Source organism: Bos mutus, chromosome 29 (assembly GCF_027580195.1).
Source record: "Bos mutus isolate GX-2022 chromosome 29, NWIPB_WYAK_1.1, whole genome shotgun sequence".
NCBI lineage: Eukaryota > Metazoa > Chordata > Mammalia > Artiodactyla > Bovidae > Bos > Bos mutus.
In genome coordinates, this window is record NC_091645.1 from 8,932,659 (window position 1) to 8,954,116 (window position 21,458).

General features: G+C 45.6%; 1 protein-coding gene across 4 annotated transcripts in view; it reads left to right on the forward strand.

The window, feature by feature from the left end:
• Nucleotides 1–283: 283 nt before the first annotated feature.
• The window catches only part of SYTL2 (synaptotagmin like 2), a 120,087-nt gene continuing 98,912 nt past the window's right edge, over nt 284–21,458 (forward strand). For 3 of the 4 annotated variants that reach the window (XM_070365239.1, XM_070365242.1, XM_070365241.1), the window contains exon 1: nt 284–423. The gene's annotated coding sequence lies outside the window, so the exon portion shown is untranslated. The remainder of the gene's footprint in view (nt 424–21,458) is intronic. The other variant, XM_070365240.1, reaches the window with a different exon arrangement.

The following is a 21,458-nucleotide window of genomic DNA, read 5'->3' on the forward strand; positions in this document are numbered from 1 at the left end:
CTCCACGCTCTCGGACTCCAAGGACCCCTAAAGCACAGGAATCGAAAAATAACCGTGTTGCGGTCTTGATCTGCAAGTGAAAAAGTTGTTTCGGGGTAAGTTACGCCTGAGATGGAGGCCAAGAAGTGCAGCCCAGGGGGAGAGAATTAAACAGGAGAGGGGCGGAGAGGGGTGGAGAGAAGGGCGGGAGAGAAGGCCCGAGCCCACGCGCGGGGGCCGGGCCGGGGCGGGGCGCGGGGCGGGCGGGGAGGTATTGGCCGGCGCGTCCGGGAGTGGCCCCCGCGCCCGCCCCAGGAGCTCGCACGCGCCGCCCTGTGCGGACAGCTGCCGGGCGGTACCTGGATCGCCGGGCGAGTGCGGGGGGCAGAGCCGCCTGCACCCCGTCGCGGGAGAGGAGGCGCGCAGCGTCCAGTTCCGAGGAAGGTAACGCAGCGCGCCGCGCCGGGGTTGGGGGAGGCCCGGAGTGGGGTTCGGGGTGTGTACTACCCGCCCGGGGTCTGGAGCCGAGATGACGCGGGGAGCGGCGAGATGCTCTCGTCGCCCGCCTGCCTGTGCCTCCCCGGAGCCGGTCCAGCCCGCTGGCTGTGTTACCTCGGGGAGTTCTCTTTCCCTCCCTGATACTGGCTCCGCCTCTTTTAAATGAGGGAGTTGCTGTGGTGTGATGCTTTTTGGTTCTGAGTTCTGAAACGCGCTGCCCTTCGTTGGGGCGTCCGGCAAGCGCCCTTGCTTAGTCTCCCACTCGCTGAAGAGCCAACTCTAGTGCCCGGGGGGCGAGTCTCCGGGAGGCCGAGGTGCTCGGGTGGGCGGCGGTTCCTTGGGCTTTCGAGGACTGAGCTTAGCTTGGGGCCGGCTGCTGGGTGGACCTGTCTGCAGGCTGCCCCTCGGTTGCTCAGGTGGGGTACGGTGGGGCGTTAGGACCTACCTACAGGTGGGGGCTGGGGAGGGCGAGTTGGGAGCCGATGGTTTCTGCTTGGAAAACAAGCACGTTTGTTTTGGAGTTCTCTGTCTGCACCCAGCCCTTGTCCCGCGGTTGAGTTGTGTATTACAGGAATGGGCTTTATCGTCTTTTCAAAGTGGAGAAACCAACTGCTTCAGCAGCCAATACAGCGGGCTCCACCAGCCTGTAGGAAGTGGGCCCCTGTTTCTGCCCCCACCCCGCCTCCTCCCGCTTCCCTTTCCTCCCGCCTCCCTTTGTAAAGCCCCTTTGACTTCGAGGGGGCTCCCTTCCTGTCTGCATGAAAAGTCCTCGTTTTCACTTATTGTTGGTCTGTGACCAGCAGGCTCCAGGGCTTGGGTTCTGGGTTGAGATGGAAGCAGAGATAAGAAGAGACTATGAATCATGCTGCCAGCCTCCACCACGCGGGGATGTGCAGAGGAAGCCCCAGACAGACAGACACACACACTCTGGAAGGCGGGATGGATTCCAACTGCTGTTCAGCTTCCTGTCCTCTTGGCAGGCATTCCCAGCGAGGCAGGCAGGTGTCTGCAGGATGGAGGCGCCACCCAGGGGAGGAGAGCTGAGCGGAGCAGAGGGCCCTGGTGGGTTTCTGTAGAAGGTCCCCTGCGGGTCTCTCCCGTCTCTTTCCCTCTGCCCTGTAGCCCTTTACTAGATTCCAGGGCCCATCAGAAGCAGAGGAAGGGGCCATGGAGGTGGCAGGATTGACTTTATGGGAGCCCTTATGGGCCAGATACTCTTTGTTGTGTAAAACAACATATCCTTAATTCTCTCTGAGCTATGTGAGGGCTAGGATACTGGTATTTACTACATTTTACAGATAAGAAACTGAGGCTCAGAAAACTTGCTTCCCTTAGTCACATAGCTAGTAAATGGCCAAGCTGGGATTCAAATCCAATCTTTCTGATTCGAAAACCTGTGTTCTCCACCCGCCCCCCCCACCCCGCCTTTTTTTTTTGGTGCTCTATGAGTAAGGGCGAATTGGCATAGTAACAGCAGAAATGACTGTTACTGAGCTCACACGAGGTGCCTGGCGCCACTCAAAGCACTTTGGAGGTGTTATGTCACTTAAGGTGCGAGGGTTCCGGTCATTCTGGTGGGAATCTGGGATGCGTTAGGCTCTCCAGCGGCAGCCCCCTTCCAGAACGCCCCTGCCTGATCCCGCCCAGCTGCTGGTGCCTGGATGGGGTGGGAGCCCTGTTTGCTCTATCCTAGAGGTGGTTTGAGGTCTAATGAAAGATTGATTGTCCACAGCTGATCCGTTAGACCTGACCGTTGGGTTGTGAATGATCCCACTGTCCACTGAAAGGCCTTTCTCAGGCTTTGCTCAATAAACATTTGTGGAATGAATGAATTAGCACGTTGTGCAGAGTGGTCTGCCGTCCTGCAGAAGTGGGCAGTGGCAGCCCGGGGCCCCCACCATCCTCAGAACCCTAGGATGCCAGGCCAGATTGTTTTCCTCCTCAGGTGAGGAAGGTAGGTGAATTGTGCCCCTGTGGGCTTACAGACTACCCTGGTAATATGTTGACTGGCACCTGTTTTGTAATGGAGTTTTCAAGATAGTGGATGAAGACAAATTTGACTTTTTAAAAAGTGAACTGGAAAAATGACTTAGTTTTAATCAAGTTTCTGCTCTTTCAAGAAGAGGGGAAAATAGGATGGTACTCTTCGTGTTCCAGCTTCCCAGACTTCTCCATAAAAAAGTCTCCAATAGCAAAAAAGCCTGGCAAGTGCTCCTGTGCATTGGGGTATGTAGTTCAGATGGGCCCCAGCAAGCTTGAAAATGGTTTTAAGGTTTTATGCAGTTTTTATGTGATTCCATATGCTTGTTAGGTTTGTTTTTTTATATACAAATATTTGTATATAGTTTTTTTCCCCAAAATATTTGTGTAAAATTGGTGCCCTGGCGTATTGCTTTATATTCTTGGGGGCTGAGGGGACCCAAGTGGAGAAGCAGGGCAAAGGTTCTGGTCTCGGGGCTTTAAGTATTGTTTGCATTTTCTGTTCACTTGGTTCACAGCAATAGAGCTTCTCAACCTTCTGTGATGATTACCTCTTTTCCCATTTTTCGGAGTGAAGAACATATTTAAAAAATAAAAACAATCATTGTTTTCCCTCCCCCCAGTCTTATTACGATACAAGTGATATACAACACTGCATAAGTCTAAGGTGTGCACATGATGATGTTATATGTGCCTATGTTGCTCCTATTTTTCTTGCAGTGAGGATGTTTGCAGTTTACTCTTAGCCACTTTCAAGTATGTAATACATACTGTGGTCACCATACTGTATGTTAGATCCTCGGACCTTACTCATCTTATAACTGGAAATCTGTATTCTTTGGCCAATATCTCCTCATTTCCCCCACTCCCCAGCCTTTGGCAGCCATCATTTTACTCTGTTTCTAGGAGTTTAGCTTTTTTAAGATTCTCCATAAAAGTGAGATCATTACTGTTTGTTTTCTTATTATCCAAACTGTACCTGTTCATTGTAGAAAAAGATAAAGACATTTTTCTTTAATACATCTAATACATTTAAGACAACTAATGCAAAACTTAGCATTAGCTAAGCACTATATTAGCATTAATAACAGTAATACATCTGTACTCAGAGACAACTAATGCAAAACTTAATGTAGCCTTTCATATCTTTCTCTGCATCTATACAAGTACATTTTTAAAAAAATGAAAATATAACCCTTACTTTTGACTCTATTATTGTCAAAGCTAAGAGCCATTTCAAGTCGTTTTGAATAATTAAAGCCGTCATAAAGGTTACTCCTTTTGTGAACCCCAAAGTTCGCCCCCTGGGGTTCCCCTGTGTCGTTTAGTTTCCAGTACAAGCGCCTGTGAGCCGGGGCTGCTGCTGAGGTTATGGGGTCAAGCTGTGCTCCTTACGTGGCTCAGGTATCTTGAATGTCTCAGGTGTAACCGAAAACGTAGGTCTTCACTGTTGTTGACCTGGAACATGTGAGCAGAAAATTCTAAAGCTAAATTGCCCAGTGGGGAGGAGGGAGCTGTAGATAAGGTCATTGCTCCAACATTGCATTTTAGTACCTGTATGGCTTTGGGTAGTTTTTGTGAACGAGCTTTTCCTTTCATAAATTGAGACACCTGCTTGATTTTTCTCCACCAAAGTCATTAGGAGGACAAATGTTGTTTGTTATCTGAATTGCCTGTCAATGTGTATGCAATTGAAGCTAACTTGAAGGTTGGGCAAAAGCATTGTTGGCCTTTATAAAATGCTGGGCTCCAACTCTTGGGGTTCACATCCGTAGGACTTAATTGTGATGCAGACTCTCTACTGGATCCCTACTGTTTTCTGCAGAGAATATAGGATTCCTGGATGGCTGGCATTTCACTAGTCTTCATCACAATCCTGAAGAGAAAGACAGAACACAGCCCTTCTCACAGAGTCAAAACAGGCTTGCCATGCTAGGAAGCTGTTCCTCTGCACAGGGAGTGCAGGGCTCCCGAGGGCTGGCTCTCACTGCCTAAGGCAAGGTCCAGGTGTGCTGAGGGGAGGCCGTGAGAGCAGCTGGAGAGGTGAGGTGTACCCGAGGACAGCAGCAGCTCCTGCAGTCGGGCTACTCACGGGCAGGCACCAGTTCCCGGCAGCGGAACGGGCTCTGCCTTGGGAAGCCGATGGCTCAGCTTCTGCCTGGCTCGTGGACATGCTGTGAGATCCAGGGTTACTCAGGTCCTCTCCCTGATTCTTGCTTTTTTTTTTTTTTTTTTAAGAAAGATTGTTTATTTGGCGGTGCAGAATCTTAGTGTGGCCTGTGGGTTCTGGTTTCCTGACCAGGGATAGAACCCTGGGCCCCCTGCATTGGGACCAAGGAGTCTGAGCCATTGGACCATCAGGAAAGTCCCAGTTTTTTTAAATCTATAAAATGAAGGAGTTGGACCAGTTGAAGTTCTTTCCAGTCTTAAATATCTGTACTGCTACTCGCTGCTTAGTCGCTCAGTTTGTCCGACTCTATGCGGCCCCATGGACTGTAGCCTGCCAGGCTCCTTGGTACATAGAATTTTCCAGGCAAGAATACTGGAGTGCATTGCCATTTCCTACTCCAGGGGATCTTCCTGACCCAGGGATTGAACTTGCATCTCATGCATCTCCTGCATTGGCAGAGAGATTCTTTACCACTAGTGCTGCCTGGGAAGCCCACCCATAAATGTCTATGATTCTGGGTTATTTTCCATTCACATTTGCCCAGATAGAAGCTTGGTAGAGAATGACTGCATCTGGATGAATCAGATAGGAGCTCCACTGGTACTATCAGTTAGCACGCATTACTTACACAGATAAATCAGGGGTCAGAAAGTGCTTCCACTTCCCGTTGCTTTCAGGGCCCTCTCATGATTTTCCGAGTGTCTCCCCAGCTGACTGCCCTCATGGAGAACACATGGTCTGCAGATCATCGAGGGGAGAGTTGTTTCTGCTCATCTATCTGTTAAACTCTTAATCTAGAACTTCCTCAGATTATAGAAGGGAGAACTGCTTTGGGACCACTTCTGGTTAACAGAAGTATGATGAAAACAGGTTATTTATGTTGATAAGGCCGTGCGTGTCACTCCCACTCACTTCTGAAATCACTAAATACAGTACTTTTGTCTGGTAGCCCCTGGTATTGGGCTTCCCTCATAGCTCAGTTGGTAAAGAATCTGCCTGCAATTTAGGAGACCTGGGTTTGATCCCTGGGTTGGGAAGATCCCCTGGAGAAGGAAATGACAACCCACTCCAGTATTCTTGCCTGGAGAATCCAATGAACAGAGGAGCCTGACAGTCTACTGTCGATGGGGTTGCAAGAGTCGGACACGACTTAGCTACTAAACCACCACCACCACCGTGGGTACTTGGTCCTGGCTGAGGACTAATGCAGAAAGTGGGAGCGAGCAGCACTCAGAACTGTAGGAATGGTTGAGGCAGAGAGGAAGGAAGAGAGGAGAGGAGCACATGCCGGGTGTGGCTGGAATACCGTGGAGATGAAAAGCCCAATTTGGGGAAAAACTGACCCTCTAAGGGCTTGAAGTCTCTGATTTAATTCTGCATCCAGTTTCCCGGCACTCAATGGGAATTTAATGAAGTGTTTTTAATGAATTAATACATGAACAAAGGGAAGAATGAATGAGTCACTCTTCTGAAATGAAATCTTGAAATTCGGTATAAGAAGCACTTACCACTTTGCTAAGAAGCAAAACCACCTTCCTATGCATTATCCCTCATAACGGTGTGAGAGATTAGAGGCCAGAATAAAAGCGTTTCCTGATGTCATGACTTTGTAGACATTTTGCAACAACTAGGGAGAAGGCAATGGCATCCCACTCCAGTACTTTTGCCTGGAAAATCCCATGGATGGAGGAGCCTGGTAGGCTGCAGTCCATGGGGTCGCTAAGAGTCCGACACGACTGAGTGACTTCACTTTCCCTTTCCACTTTCATGCATCGGAGAAGGAAATGGCAACCCACTCCAGTGTTCTTGCCTGGAGAGTCCCAGGGACAGGGGAGCCTGGTGGGCTGCCATCTCTGGGGTCACACAGAGTCGGACACGACTGAAGTGACTTAGCAGTAGCAGTGGAAACAGATTTGCTTTATTATTCCTAGGTAAGTTCTCTTTCTGTAAGTGCATCAAAGCATATTCGAGAGAGGGGTATAAGAGCTAGTAAATGGTACCACAAGTTCGCATTGTGAGTTGGAGAAACAAGGGCATTGCTTAGCTCTGGGGCGAGTAGGCGTTCTTGTTTCCCTTGTAGAGCATTGTTTTACTGTAACCCCTGGTGTAACTGACACCATCAGCTTCTGATCAGACAGATGTGTCTTGTGTCGCCATTACTCACAGCCACAGGCGCCTGGGGTCTGCTGCCGCTGGCTGAGTCAGATGATTAAAACCCAGGGCTGTGAGGCTGAGGGCAGGGGCCGGACCCCTGGCCAAGCCAAGGCGCTCCGTCAGATCCGTGCCTCAACCCCTCCGCCAGCCATCTGCACTAGGAGGAATGAACTGTGGCGCGTTAGATTCTTTAGGGCAGAATCTTCACCCCTGCTGGTTTTAGGCTAATCATTTGGGTTTTAGTAATAAAAAGCCTGGCTCACAGACTTGGAGAATGAATTTATGGTTACGGGGGCGGGGGCGAGGGGGAAGGGTAGCAGGGACGGGTGGACTGGGCGCTTGGGATTGACATGTACGCATTTTTATTGGTTCGTTTCTGTTTGGCTGTGCCGGGTCTTGGTTGCTGCGTGGGCGCTACACGTGGGCCTTCTCTATTTGTGGTGCGTGGGGGCTTCTCTTCCTCTCATCGGGGGCCTTCTCTTCTTGCGGAGCAGGGGCTCAGTGGTCGCGGTGCGCAGTGTAGCTTGCCCCGCCGCGTGTGAGCTCTTCCTGCCTCAGGGATCGAATCCATGTCCCCTGTGTTGGCAGGCGGACTCTTAACCACTGGACCAGGGAAGTCCCTCACGCTGTTATGTTTAAAATAACCAACAAGGACCTACTATATAGCTTATGCCTACTATCTATACCTTCTATATAGCATAGGGAACTCTGCTCCATATTCTGTAATAACCTAAATGGGAAAAGAAGAAAAGAGAAAAAGAGACAAAGGATCTTGGTTTTCAGTTTAATTCTTTGATTCTTGATAGAATGGATTCTAGGGTTGTTTTAGGTCTACCGTCTTGGGACATGTTGAGGGGTGCATCCTGAGACCTTATCACCATTTCCTTAATGTGTCTGTAAAATGTCAGTGATCAGACCTGCCTCACAAAGTTGTTCAGAGGATTAAATGAGATCATTTATTTAATGTGGGGGGCTGGTGCCCACCCAACAGTGGTCTAAAACTTTCTCCTTATCTTGGAGGCAGCAAGGAACTAATGGAAGTATCTCAATATTGTATGTGAAATAACTAGATTTTAGAATAGTAACACTGTTCAAAGTTTGAAAGGTGGATTTGAGGTTGCTAGAAGGGACTCTTGTTTGGACTTGTGGGTACAGATAAGATATTTTAAAGCTTTTGGTAAAAGGTACTTGATAGAGAATGGTACTGCTATTTAATTCAGGACTTCTGTAGGAAGGTATAAGGCTTCCTTGGTGACTCAGATGGTAAAGAATCTGCCTGCAATGCAGGAGACGGGGGTTCAATCCCTGAGTCAGGAAGATACCCTGGAGAAGGAAATGGTAACTCACTCCAGTGTTCTTGCCTGGGAAGAGGAGCCTGGTGGGCTACAGTTCATGGGGTCGCAAGACCTGGACACAACTTAGCGACAAAACCACTGCCTTAGGAAGGCATATATGTGTTGAAAAATGGTAATGTCATATACTAACCTATGGACTGGACCACACTGGAGATCAGTAATTCCATAAATGATAAATATGTCCTTCCTTGTGAAGTGAAAGTCTCTTAGTCGTGTCTGACTCTTAGTCATGTCTGTATAGTCCATGGAGTTCTCCAGGCCAGAATACTGGAGTGGGTAGCCTTTCCCTTCTGCAAGGGATCTTCCCAACCCAGGGATCAAACCCAGGTCTCCTGCATTGCAGGCAGATTCTGTACCAGCTGAGCCACCAGGGAAGCCCATGTCCTGCCTTGGAGCTAAGCATTTACCACTTTTAAAATAAGAACCTGGGTTCGCTTTTGGCAAAATGATTGAGGCTTGGCCCCAGAAAGAACGTTTACGGCCCTTTTCCATATTTCCAGAATTGAAGTTCTGCAAATTGTTGACAGCCAGTACACGCTGAATTTGGTTAGTGCTTTGCAGAATTTCTTGTGCTCATCAGGCACCACTGTGGTTAACAGTCTCTGAGTTTCCTGGCGGGGGAGGAGCAGGGAGGCATGGGCCACAAAAACCCTTATCTGTGGGCAAATCGCAAGAAACTGAGTGGCCCTTTTCCCCAAGCCATCAGCGTCAGACAGCAGCACACACGGGTGTGTGTTTGTATGTTTCTAGGTCTCTGTTTATGTTGACCAAGTGTTGTCTGCTTTACACAGGCCAGAGGGAGAACCTGACACATCCCGGGAGTTCCCCAGGGAGGAGCCCCTGGGGGGATCAGCCGTGGTTGCCAGGGGTGCCGAGATGTGGCAAGGATTGCCCGCTTCCCACCTGAACCAGGTGGTGGCCCGAGCCGGGGGCGTGGAGAGGAGGCGGCTCCGCCTGTAAGAAGGCTCCGGGGACAGATGTTCATGGAACTGGGCACAGGTGTCCACCTGGTGTTTGTGGAACTGCGGGTGGAGTGGGTCTGCTCGCTTTTTCTCTCTGCTAATCTTTTCCCCAAGGTCAGTCTCTGACCTGTCGGGGACTGGTACCAAGTCTCAGGCTGACGGGTGGTACACAGGGGGTGAGATGCCCACGTTCACCTCCCAGGGGCGCCTCACCTTGGGCTTCTGGAAGGTGAGAACTTTGAACCTGTCTTCCTTCAAGCGCCATGTCCCAGGTTCTTCTCACTGGGATAATCAGGCAGAGGGAGGAATCTTTGATAGAGGCAGGTTCGGTCTCCTCTGAGACCACAGGCACCCAGACAGATGAGCCGTGGGTGAGAATGGCCAGCTCTGAAAAGTGTGTGTGTGTGTGCGTGCACGTGCACATGCGTGCTTCACTACCTAGAGGTAGTGAATGACTACATGTTTAGAACAGTAGGATTGGTTGGTCTTTGCAATTTTGTTGGTATTCTTTTTAAACTATTATTAAACAGTGCGCATTTGTTGATAAAGGGACAGTATCCTTTGGGGGCTTCCCTGGTGGCTCAGATGGTAAAGAATCCACCTGTGATCCAGGAGACCCAGGTTCGATCCCTGGGTCCAGAAGACCCCCTGGAAGAGGAAATGGCAACCCACTCCAGTATTCTTGCCTGGAAAATCCCATGGACAGAGGAGCCTGGTGGGCTACAGTCCATGGGGTTGCAAAGAGTCAGACACGACTGAGCCACTAGCACACACACATGCTCTGAGGGAAAGAATATCAGACTTAGAGTTCATTCATTCAGCAAATACTCGGTATTTAGTGTGCCAGAGATTGTTCAGGCTCAGAGTCCAGTGAGGAAAGCATTGGTCTATAACTGCATACATTGTGGTGTTAATAATCAGATATGAGCATTGAGAGAGGTGAGTGGTAAGAGGGAAGTGGGAGCAAGTACCAAGGGCTTCCTGGAAGAGGTGATACTTGAGAAGAGGCTTAAGAGATGAAGACGGGTCAGGAAGTTAAGAGGCCCAGGAACTAGTGTGGCGGGCACAGTTTCATGTATAAGGCAAGCTTGGCCAGAACAGAGGCCAGTGAGGTAGGGAGTGGGCTGAGCTTGGAGAGATTTGTCCATCTCATTAAGGAGACTAGACTTCATGAAATCCTAGCCTGTATTCTTCACCGTGTGAAGACTGGGCAAGCGTTTCCTCTCTGAGCCTTAGTTGCCTTATTAGTAATATGGAGATGGTAATGATTGCCTGACTTTATCTCATAACATGACAGTGAGACTCAAATAAGATACTAATAATGGCCAACAATTATTGAACACTCACGGTGTGCCAGAGAGACTGCATTAAACTCTTTTCATGAATTAGCTCATTGAGTCCTCATCACAACTTTATGAGATAGGTACTACTATTAAGCCCATTTCATAGATGAGAAATCCGGGCAGTGAGGTTAAGTACCTTGTCTCAGATCATAAAGCTAATAATACATAGTAGAGTCAGGATTCGAATTGAGGTATTCTGGTCCCAGAGTGCTTCTTAGTTGTGTGTGAGTGGATATGCTTGAGTTTATAGTGCCGTCTCTCTGCCAAGCCTAAGAGCTCAGTCATGTTTGCTTGAGGCTGATGAAATTCACAGCTCTGGGCTCGACACGTTCAGTGTGTGGCTTCTCCTCTGCTCCAGCTGATCCTCTAAGCTGGCTTCTTCCACATACGCCGTTCTAGCCACGACCTCCTTCCTGAGCCCTGGTTCCTCTTCTCCATCAGAGTTCTAGATACTTCACTGAATTCTCTGCCCGGCTCTTTTTTACTGTAAAAATACTTTTTACCTTTAACCTGGCTGCCCTTCAGGCACTCCTGGTTGAATGTGCTAATACCGAAGTTGAGAGTTTTGAGTCTTGTTTGATTCCTGCATCTTCTGAGGAGCGTTGTTACTGCTTCCTTCTCGATGTTGCTCCCATCGAGAGCAACATTTATGTTTCACCTCTCTGTACCTCCCAGCTCTCTGACTTTTGGGAGAACTACTGCAAAAGCCTTAGCCCTTTTGATTACAGTCAGTCCTCTCCTTCATGTATACTAACGTCAGTCCAGGTTTGATGCACGATACTGGATGCTTGGGGCTAGTGCACTGAGACGACCCAGAGGGATGGTATGGGGAGGAAGGAGGGAGGAGGGTTCAGGATGGGGAACACATGTATACCTGTGGCAGATTCATTTTGATATTTGGCAAAAATAATACAATTATGTAAAGTTTTAAAATAAAATAAAATTTAGAAAAATAAATGTTAAGAATATAAAACTGGGAAAAAAAAAAAAAAAAACTCACACACAGACTCCCCACAGCATAAAAGACAATCTCCTTCAGTCTACATTTGAGACCCGTGTTTTAGATTGTTCTGATTTTTAGTGGGGTATGTGCCTGCCAATACAGGAGATGAAGAGTCCATCCCTGGGTTGGGAAGATCCCCTGGAGTAGAAGATGGCAACCCACTCCAGTGTTATTGCTTGGAGAATTCCATGGACAGAGGAGCCTGGCAGGCTACAGCCCATGGGGTTGCAAAGAGTCAGACATGACTGAGTGACTGCACACACACGCGCACACACACACACACACACACACACACAGTTCCTTTACAATGTTGTGTTAGTTTCTGCTGTAAACAAAGTGAATCAGCTATACATATACATCCATCCACTCCTCCTTCGATTTCCTTCCTGTTTAGATCACCACAGATCATTGAGCAGGCTCCCTGTGCTATAGTAGTGTATGTATGTCAATCCCAATCTCCCAATTCATGCCACCCTCTCTTCCCACCTTGGTATCCATACATTTGTTCTCTATGTCTGTCTCTGTTTCTGCCTTGAAAATAAGTTCTTCTGTACCATTTTTCTAGATTCCATGTATACATGTTAATATGCAATATTTGTCTTTCTGACTTCTGTTTAGAGTCTTATCTTTCACTGTCCTCTTCTATGAACCTAATCTTCCAATCAGACCATGTTTCCCTTTCCCTACAGCAGCCTCTGTGCATTGTTCACATAGCTTCCTGTCTGTGCCTGAAATGATACTTTTATTTCTCTTCTTGAGCTCTTCCCAACCCTGCCACTTACTCTCAAATCTTACCTGTCCTAAAATCTGCAGCCCTGTGGTATTTCTTACCCAAATCTTCCTGGTTCATCACAGCAGGAAGTTTTTCTCCCTTCTCTGGCTGGTTTAGTGTTTGGCTTCCACCTCTCTTATGGTCGTCATCACACACCACCTTGTGTTAGCATTCTTTGTGTATTCATCTTATCTTCCCTATTGGTCTGAAATTTCTTAGAGGGCTGGGACTTGCTGGTATTTCCTTAAAGCCTGGAACCCAGCAGGCTGACACAGTCCAAATATGCTGAAAGAATATATTTTGAAACCCTAAGTTATATTCACTTTTTAAAAAGAATTTCAGTATGTCGGTTGGCTATAGGAATTTAGTGGTCAGAGGGTAGTTATGAGTTAGATATCTGGGGTTTTGGTTTGTGACTGCAGGAAATGATTAACATAGCGAGCCTGAGACTGCTTGTCCTTAGAAATGCCTGCTTGCAAGGCTGGTCTTTGACTGGTATCTGGGAACCTGGATCTCAGAAGGGTTCCCACCACTTACTCTTTCCCCAGCACTCAGTGTACCTAAACTGTGCAACAATGTAGTATACGCCGAGGACCTGCTTGCTTTCTGGGAGTCTGGAATTTGGGTACACACCAGCCAAAGGGAATCCATGTTGACCAGTCCCCAGTAAAAGCCCCTGGGCACTAACTCTCTAATGAGCTTCCCTGGTTAACATTTCACACATGTTGTCACAACTTGTGTGTATGACTCAGCTGAAATAGGCCTCTTGGAAGCCCATGGCTGGTTTTTACCAGTCTTCACCTCATCTAGCTTTAGTCTTTGCTGATCTTGCTTTGTACCCTTTCATTGTAATAAACCATGACCGTGGGGATGACGTGTACGCTGCCCTGTGAGTCCCCACACTGAACCGTCAAGAACCTGGGGCTGGTCTTGAGAATACCCTCAACACACCATGAAATGCCACAAATGCAGAACCAATCCTTTGGTTTTTTGTGGGTTTTTTTGGCTAAAAGTTCAGAGTTATTAAAGTTTCAGAGAGGTTTCAGCTTCTTACGTAAGAGGGGAACCCACTTCTTAAGACTGCTTGCATATGGGATGTGCATGTACATGGTGCTCTGCAGGGTAAAGCTGAAACCTTCTTGGTTGTCTCTGTAAAATTTGGGTGAGAAAGAAGTATTGGAGGAGGTTTGATTTTTTTCATAACATCTCAAGTACTGTCTTAAAAATGTTATTTATTGGACTAGGCTTTTAGAAAAACTAGCGGCGATATTAGCCCGGAATCCACCCATTCTTATGATTCTTCTAAATTAGGAGTTGAGTGCCTTGGGACATTTTTCCTGCCTGAAAATAAGGGGTAGACAAGGCATCCATAATATTGAAATGCTATGGTGTGGGACATCAGCTAGATGCTTAATATGAATCATTTTCTCAAAGGTGGGAATTTTCAGCTGTACAATTTAGTTAATGAAAACAAAAATGAAACCAGAGTCACATAGTCCCTGTAACCCTGGAATTCAAGCCTATGTACTTTTTCTTTTTCCATTGTCCTGCCAGAACACAATGGTGGGACTTCAATTATAATAATCATTATATCAGCTCATTTATGAGTGGCTAAATATTTCTTTTTAAAATATTTATTATTTGGTCTTAGTTGCAGGATCTTCCATGCGTCATGCATGGGCTTGATTGCCCTGAGGCATGTGGTATCTTAGTTCCCTCACCAGGTATTGAACCTACATTCCTTACATTGCAAGGCAGATCCTTAACCATTGGAGTCCCTAAATGGCTAAATCTTACCTGGACCTCGGTCAGTGTTTTGAGAAGTTTTATCTTCTGGAGCCTAGCTGGAAGGTTTGGGGAAAGAGGAAATTTCCCTGGTGATGATGGCTTCTGTGCATGCCCTAGGCTTTGAGCTGCCTTTCCAGGGTCCTGCGGGGCTTGCAGCAGGGGGACTGTCCTGATGGTGTTCACGTGGCCCGGGCGTGTGCTTCAGTCCGTGAATGGGTGGTGGGCAGACATAGCCTGCTCTGTTGTTTTGTCAGTTTCAGAGCATGTGTGACTAAAGTCTTTCTTCCCGACAGTTTTGCTCAAAAACATATCTGGGAACAACCTGCTTTATTAAATTTGAAAGTAAATGGAGAGGCTTTTTTTAAATTTTTATTTTGTATTGGAGTATAGCTGATTAACAATGTTGTGATAGTTTCAGGTGGACAGCAAAGGGATTCAGCTATACATGTATTTATCCTTCCCTAAACTCCCCTCCCATCCGGGCTGCCACATAACACTGAGCAGAGTTCCCTGTCCTATACAGTAAGACCTTATTGGTTACCCATTTTAAATATAGCAGTGTGCACGTCTATCCCAAACTCCCTAACTGTCCCTTCTCCCCTTCCCCTCGGCAACTATAAGTTAATTCTTTAAGTGAGAGCTTTTTTTTTTTTTTTTTTTAAAGAATAGAACTATAAGAAGGAAAATAGAAATGGGTGATTTTAAATACACGATGCAATACTACTCAGCCACAAAAATGAATGAAATTGGGTCCTTTGTAGAGACATGGATGGACCTAGAAATAGTCATATAGATGAAGTAAGTTAGAGAAAAATAAATATCAGCGTATTAACATGTGTGTATGGAATCTAGAAAAATGGTATAGATCTTATTTGCAAAGCAGAAACAGACATAAAGAACAAATGTATGGACGCTAAGGGTAGGATGAATTGGGAGACTGGGATTGACGTACATACACGATTGATGCTACCTGTAAAATAGAGAACCAATGAGAGAACCTACTGTATAGCACAGGAAACTCTACTCAGTGCTCTGCGGTGACCTAAATGGGAAGGAAATCCAAGAAAGAGAAGATGTATGCATACATATAGCTGATTCACTTTGATGTACAGAAGAAACTAAACATTGTAAAGCAACTATAATGAAATGAATTTTTAAAAAGAAATGGAGTAATTTGGGGTGCCCTAGTCTTGTTAGTTTCATCTTGGGAAATGTTTTTCATGTAACATGCTTTTGGATGATTAGCGTATTTCAATAAGGAAACAAGGCCTTGGACTCTACAGTATAGTACAAAGTACTGAGTGTGAGCACTGACAAGGAACACAATTAACATTTGTTGAATAAATACAATTGGGGGCAAGTGTCTTACCTCTGTTGCTGTCCAACGGATGGAGTAACTTGGGCCCCAGTTCCCATTCGTGTGCTTCTGCTGAAGAAGGGAAGATTCTCTTTTTTTTAGATCAGATGTTGAGCCTGTGGCCAGGCCATCATCATTTCAGAGAATGGAATACAAATGGCTTCTTGGGGGATGAGACTTTATTTGTGATGCTGAGCATAGATTTAGTGGTGGAGGTAATAATAATAGCAGCTAGTACTTAGTATTTATTATCCAAGACTAAATGCTTTACACATACAGACCCATCTAATCCACAGGTCATATTTTTAAGTAGATATTTTACCAGTGAGGAAGCTAAAATGCAGAGAGGCTATGTAGCTTGCCCAAGGTCACATGTGAGTGGTAATTCTGAAATGTAAATGTGGATACCAAAGAGCAGCCACTAACCTCTCTTCAGTCATATTATAAAGGAATAGGAACCTAAATATTTTTCCCCAATTTTTTTATTGGGGTAAAATTCACAAAAATTTATCATTTTAACTTTTTCTAAGTGTTCAGTGGCATCAAACACATTGGCAGTGTTGTGCAACCATGACCACCATCCATCTCCATAACTCTTTCCATCTTATAAAACTGAAATTCTGTACCCATTCAACAATAAGTCCTCATTTCACCCTATTCTTGTGTGTGTGCGCTCTGCCACTCGGTCGTGTCCAACTCTTTGCAACCCTCTGGACTGTAGCCCACCAGGATCCTCTGTCCGTGGGATTCTCCAACCAAGAAAACTGGAGTGGGTTGCCATTTCCTCCTGCACGGAGTCTTGCAGACCCAGGGATCAAACCCTGTCTCCTGCATTGGCAGGCAGATTCTTTACCACTGAGCCGCCAGGGACGCCCCACTGTATTCTTACCCCTGGCAACCACATTCTGCTTTCTGCTTCTGTGACTTGATTATCCTGAGCTTCCGTCTATGGGGTCGTACAGAGTCGGACACAACTGATGGGACTTTGCAGCAGCAGCACCTCATGTAGGTGGCATCACACAGTATTTCTCTCTGTGACTGGTTTATTTCACTTAGCATAATTTCCTCAAAGATCTCCCATATTGTAGCATATATCAAAATTCCCTGCCTTTTAAAGGCTCAGTAACATTCCATTATATTTTGTACACAGATTTACCACATTTTATGGTAAAATTATAACTTACCACATTTTGTTTATCCATCAGTGGATACTTGGGTTGCTTCTACGTTTTAGCTGTTGTGAAAAATGCTGCTGTCAATGTGTGTAAATGCTGCTTTATACAGATGTATAAAGATCTCTTTAAGACCTTGCTTTCAGTTCTTTTGGGTATATACCCAGAAGTGGAATTGCTGGATCATGTGGTAATTCTACTTTTCATTTTTTGAGGAACTGCCATACTGTTTTTCACAGAAACGATACCATTTTGTACTCCCACCAGCTCTGCACAAGGGTTTAATTTCTCCACATCCTTGCCACCACTTTTTTTTTTTTCCTTGATAGTAGCCATTCTGATGGATGTGAGGTGGTATCTCATTGCAGGTTTAATTTCATTTCCCTAGTGATTAGTGACGTCAGGTATCTTTTCATGTGCTTACTGGCCATTTATGTATCTTCTTCGGAGAAACGTCTAGTCATTTGCCCATTTTTCATCGAGTTGGCTTTTTTGTTGTTGAGTTTTAGGAGTTCTCTTGTAAATTTTGGATGTTAATTCCTTATCAGATACATGATTTTCAGATTTTTTTTCCATTCTGTGGGGTGCCTTTTTACTCTGTTGATAGTGTTTTGATGAACAAAACTTTGAAATTTTCGTGAATTTCAACTTGTCTACTTTTTTCTTTTGTTGCCTGTGCCTTTGGTGTCACAGTTAAGAAGTCACTGCCAAATGCAATGTCCTGAAGCTTTTGTCCAATGTTTTCTTCCAAGAAGTATATGTTGTAGGTCTTATATTTAGGTCTCTGAACCATTTTGAGTTAATTTTTGTATGTGGTGTTAGGTAAGGGCCCAACTTCATTATTTTGCATGTGGGTATGAGGTTTTCCCTGCATTATTCGTTGAAAAGACTGTCCTTTTTCCATTGAATGTCCTGGTACCCTTGTCACAAGTCGTTTGAGGAATCCTAGACATTTTGAAAGGCCATCTATTTCTTGTTGTTTCTTTGCTTTTTTATTTAGAGTACAGGTGAAAGGTATTTCTTTCCATGAATTCCTGGAGCAATTTCTAGAAATTCTGCTTTTTTCTTTTAGGTCTATATAAACCTTAACAACTATTTGAAAGAAATGAAAATTCATGTTTGAGTCTTTTTATACTTTCCTGCCTAACATGTTATTTTTTTTTCTTCCCTCAAATACCAGGCAAATAGTAGAAATCAAGCTCAAACAAGCAGGAAAGACTTTATAAACTCAAGTTCCCTCCCTGGGGGAACCAGTTCATGGAGAGACATGACCCCTAGTTGAGAATCTGGATTCTTCTGAATTTTGTGATATGAAAGTCTCTTCTGTGACCCTGAGGAAATGGGAGATATTGCTTGTTTTGTTGTCTTTTAGAGTTGAATATGCGTTTTCAAGTCATTGGAGCATGGGAGTTGAGGAACTGTGAGCTCTTTTCTCTAATGAGTTTCACAGCATCATTAATTAAAGATGGCAAAGCATAAACTTCCCGTTTGGACATGTTTCCAGTTTCGCTGCACTTGTTTTTCAGACCACATGGTTATTTTTAATTGACTATTTTGTGGGGTTCATATTTGCATTGAGAGAGTGTGCTGACTAAAACAATGTGGAAATGCCATTGCTTGCCAGATTCCAGCCACAGATTCTCTAACCTTTTTTTGGTAATAGGAGTTTTCATTTGTGCAGAACTAAACAGTATGACAACTGTGAGGCCCTAACCATGGAAATGCCTGTTTATTTGCCTGTTGGAACAATTTCCATGACAGAAAGTGTCGAGAGCATGCCCTTGATTTTTAGGGACAGGTTTATAAAACATCAGTTATGAGATATATCAGTTTACATTTCATGGATGTTTTGAAAATTTGATGTGGCTGAAACTTCTCCACGTCTGTCTCTTGGAGAAGGTTTATAATTCAAAACCCCTGAAGAGAAAATAGAAAACTGCTCATCTCCAAAACATAGAATTTGACTAATAACAGTTCTCAAGTTACTTTCTTCCTGATAAATATTCGTGTTTTGTAATGAAAAACAGATGTAATAAAAATTCTGACACTAAGAATCTGTGCAGGTGGAAAGCTGTTTATTAACAATTAACTTTTGTGATTACTTCTTCCGTGAAATCATTTTGATTCTTTGGTTTATTGTTTCTAAAAGGTACTTGTTTGAGGAGGAGGAAAAGTCCTTCTGGAGACTTTAAGGTACTTAAACTGACACATTTCATGGGAGCCCCATTTAGAGATGGTTTGGATTAGAAAGTTGAGCTGCAGGTTAAGAGAGAAATGAGCAGCCCTGACTGGGAATAGCACAGGAAAGGGCAAAGGATATGTGGCTTTGGCCTCCGCTGCCCTGTCTGATAACCCTTTCTAATCTATCCCGGAAGGGTTTGGGGAGCTCTACTGGTAGAGCCCTGGCTTCCCTGGTGGCTCAGTGGTAAAGAATCTGCCTGCCAATGCAGGATACTCGGGTTCGATCTCTGCGTAGGGAAGATCCCCTGGAGAAGGGAATGGATACCCACCCCAGTATTCTTGCCTGCAGGATCCCACAGACAGAGGAGCCTGGCGGGCTACAGTCCATAGAGTTGCAAAAGAGTTGGACATGACTTAGCAGCTAAACAATAGGTAGAGCCCAGGGTCACCTCTGATTTGGAGTGGCTAGAGGCTCCGTTGGTGTCTTGTTTTTCCATGTGAGTTCGGTCTTTTTCAGTGATTCAGAGCCTAACATACAGAACAACAGGCTTTCACTGGAGCAGACTGTCCCCGCCATTGGACCCCGTTCATCTGGCCTCTGATTCTTTCTGGTACATCCCCAAATTTAGCACATAGTAATCTTTCCTGTAGAATTCACCAGTGACGCTGTGTGTGGGTTCCATCTCAGCCAGACTGTCAGCATGGTTATTAATCCTCTCCTGCAGCTTTTGTATTCCTGTAACAGCCGGTAGGGTTCCTAGGGAACAAGGTTGGGAGTTATGAGTCTTTCTCAGTTTCAAGAAATCGGGGAGGCCAACTGCTATTTGTCGCATGTATTCCCTCATTTACGAGCTCGAAGTTTAGATCTGTGACCCCATAGGAGTTACTCCCAACATCTTGCTAACCACATGACTTCATCTGGGACTTTGATTTAAGCCTGAAGCAAGAGATTGGAGTGGGCTCACATAAGAGTCTTTAAGTATTATTTGAAGAGCTGTTGTAGGCGTGTTGGAAAACAGCTGTTTGCTATGTCCACAGTGGACGGTGCACAAGGGAACAGGTGGCAGATTAGATGGAAACAACTTAGATGATAAGGGGCTGGGCAACCTTTAGGATAGGAAAGGAACTTAGAGGTTGTGTATTCCAGTCTGTATCCTACAGATGAGGAAACTGAGGCAGAGGCGGGTTGAATGATGAATCCAGGCTCACAATGCTAGTGAGTAGCGATCAGAGCTGAATCAATGTCTTGAGGCTTGCCCTTTGGTGTTTTCCTGTAATCCTGAATTACCAGTCCTTAATCATTGCAAAGGCTGTGACTCCATGCTCAATTACTCTCTTCAGCTCAAGTGCTCTTCCTTCTGGATTTTTTTTTAAGTATAAAAGATGATTATCTCCCATTGTGGGGGAGGTGTGTGCAAGTAAGGTGCAGAAAGAAGTAGAATGTTTTCTGGAAATTGCTGTGAGCCAGAATACTTACTGAGAGTTCTTTGTTTTGGAAGATACACATTTGCACACACTTACCATTTCTTCTGCCACACCATACTTCATCTCTTCACCCTGAAGTAGTTTCTAGGTCCTTTGGTTTTCTCTTCCGCTGTAGAATTGTGGTGGGGCAGGAGCTGCCAGCACCCTCGGGCAGTGGCCTGAAACCTTTTTGGCTCCAGAGACTGGATTCATGGAAGTCAGTTTTTCCACGGACCAGTGGGGAGAGGGGATGGTTTCTGGATGACTCAACCGCCTTACATTTCTTGTGCACTTTATTTCTATTGTTATTATACCGTCTCCACCTCAGATCATCAGGCATTAGATCCTAGAGCTTGGAGGCCCCTGCCCTAGGGCGCAGGCCAGTTTCCCTAAATAGCAGGCAAGCAAGGATCCTCAAGCTGGGTTTTCATCCCTAATGTGTGAGAGCCCAGGAATCAGAGGAAGCTACTGGGAGGCTGTCCTTAAAATGCAGATGAATTTAGAATGAAAGGAAAGCTCGGTGTCTGACATGTAGTAGTCACTTAAATAATTGTTGAACAAATGAATTATGGTGCTTTTCTTCCCTCACTTGTAATTATAGAGCTGGAAGGGAACTTAGAGACAAATTCAGCTCTATCTTTTCATTTTATGGGGTGGGACAAGTGAAAACTAGTGATTTGCCCAAAGTCTCACAGCTAGTTAGGGATTGTGCTGGGCCAGGCATTGAAAGACGTGTCCTTCTCGGTCTTGTTCTTACATTACGTTGAACAAGTGAAGTTGTAATTTCTGTGGATCAGAATATTTGCATATTGGCAGTTTTGTGTGGTGCAACCTAACATGTTAGAAGGATCAGTACTATATACTTTTCCCTCTCAATCAATAATAGTAAAACAAGCAAGCCTGGAGCAGTGTAGCTTAGTGTGACAGTCAAGAATACTGCTTCTCAGCAGATGAGCCCGGTTTTATATCCTTAGTCTTTCTAAGCTGACATTTCCTCATCTCTCAAATAGAAAAAATATTACATGCATCACTCTTGAGATTGTTTTAGAGGTTAAATGAGATGAATCTTTGGAAGGCTTAGTGTACTGCCTGTGTGTATGTGTGTGCTAAGTCACTCAGTTGTGTCTGACTCTGTGACCTATAGCTATGGCCCGCCAGGCTCCTCTGCCCATGGGATTCTCCAGGCAAGAATACTGGAGTGGGTTGCCACGCTCTTCCTCAGGAGATCTTCCTGACTCAGGGATCAAACCCAGGTCTCCTGCATCTCCTGCACTGCAGGC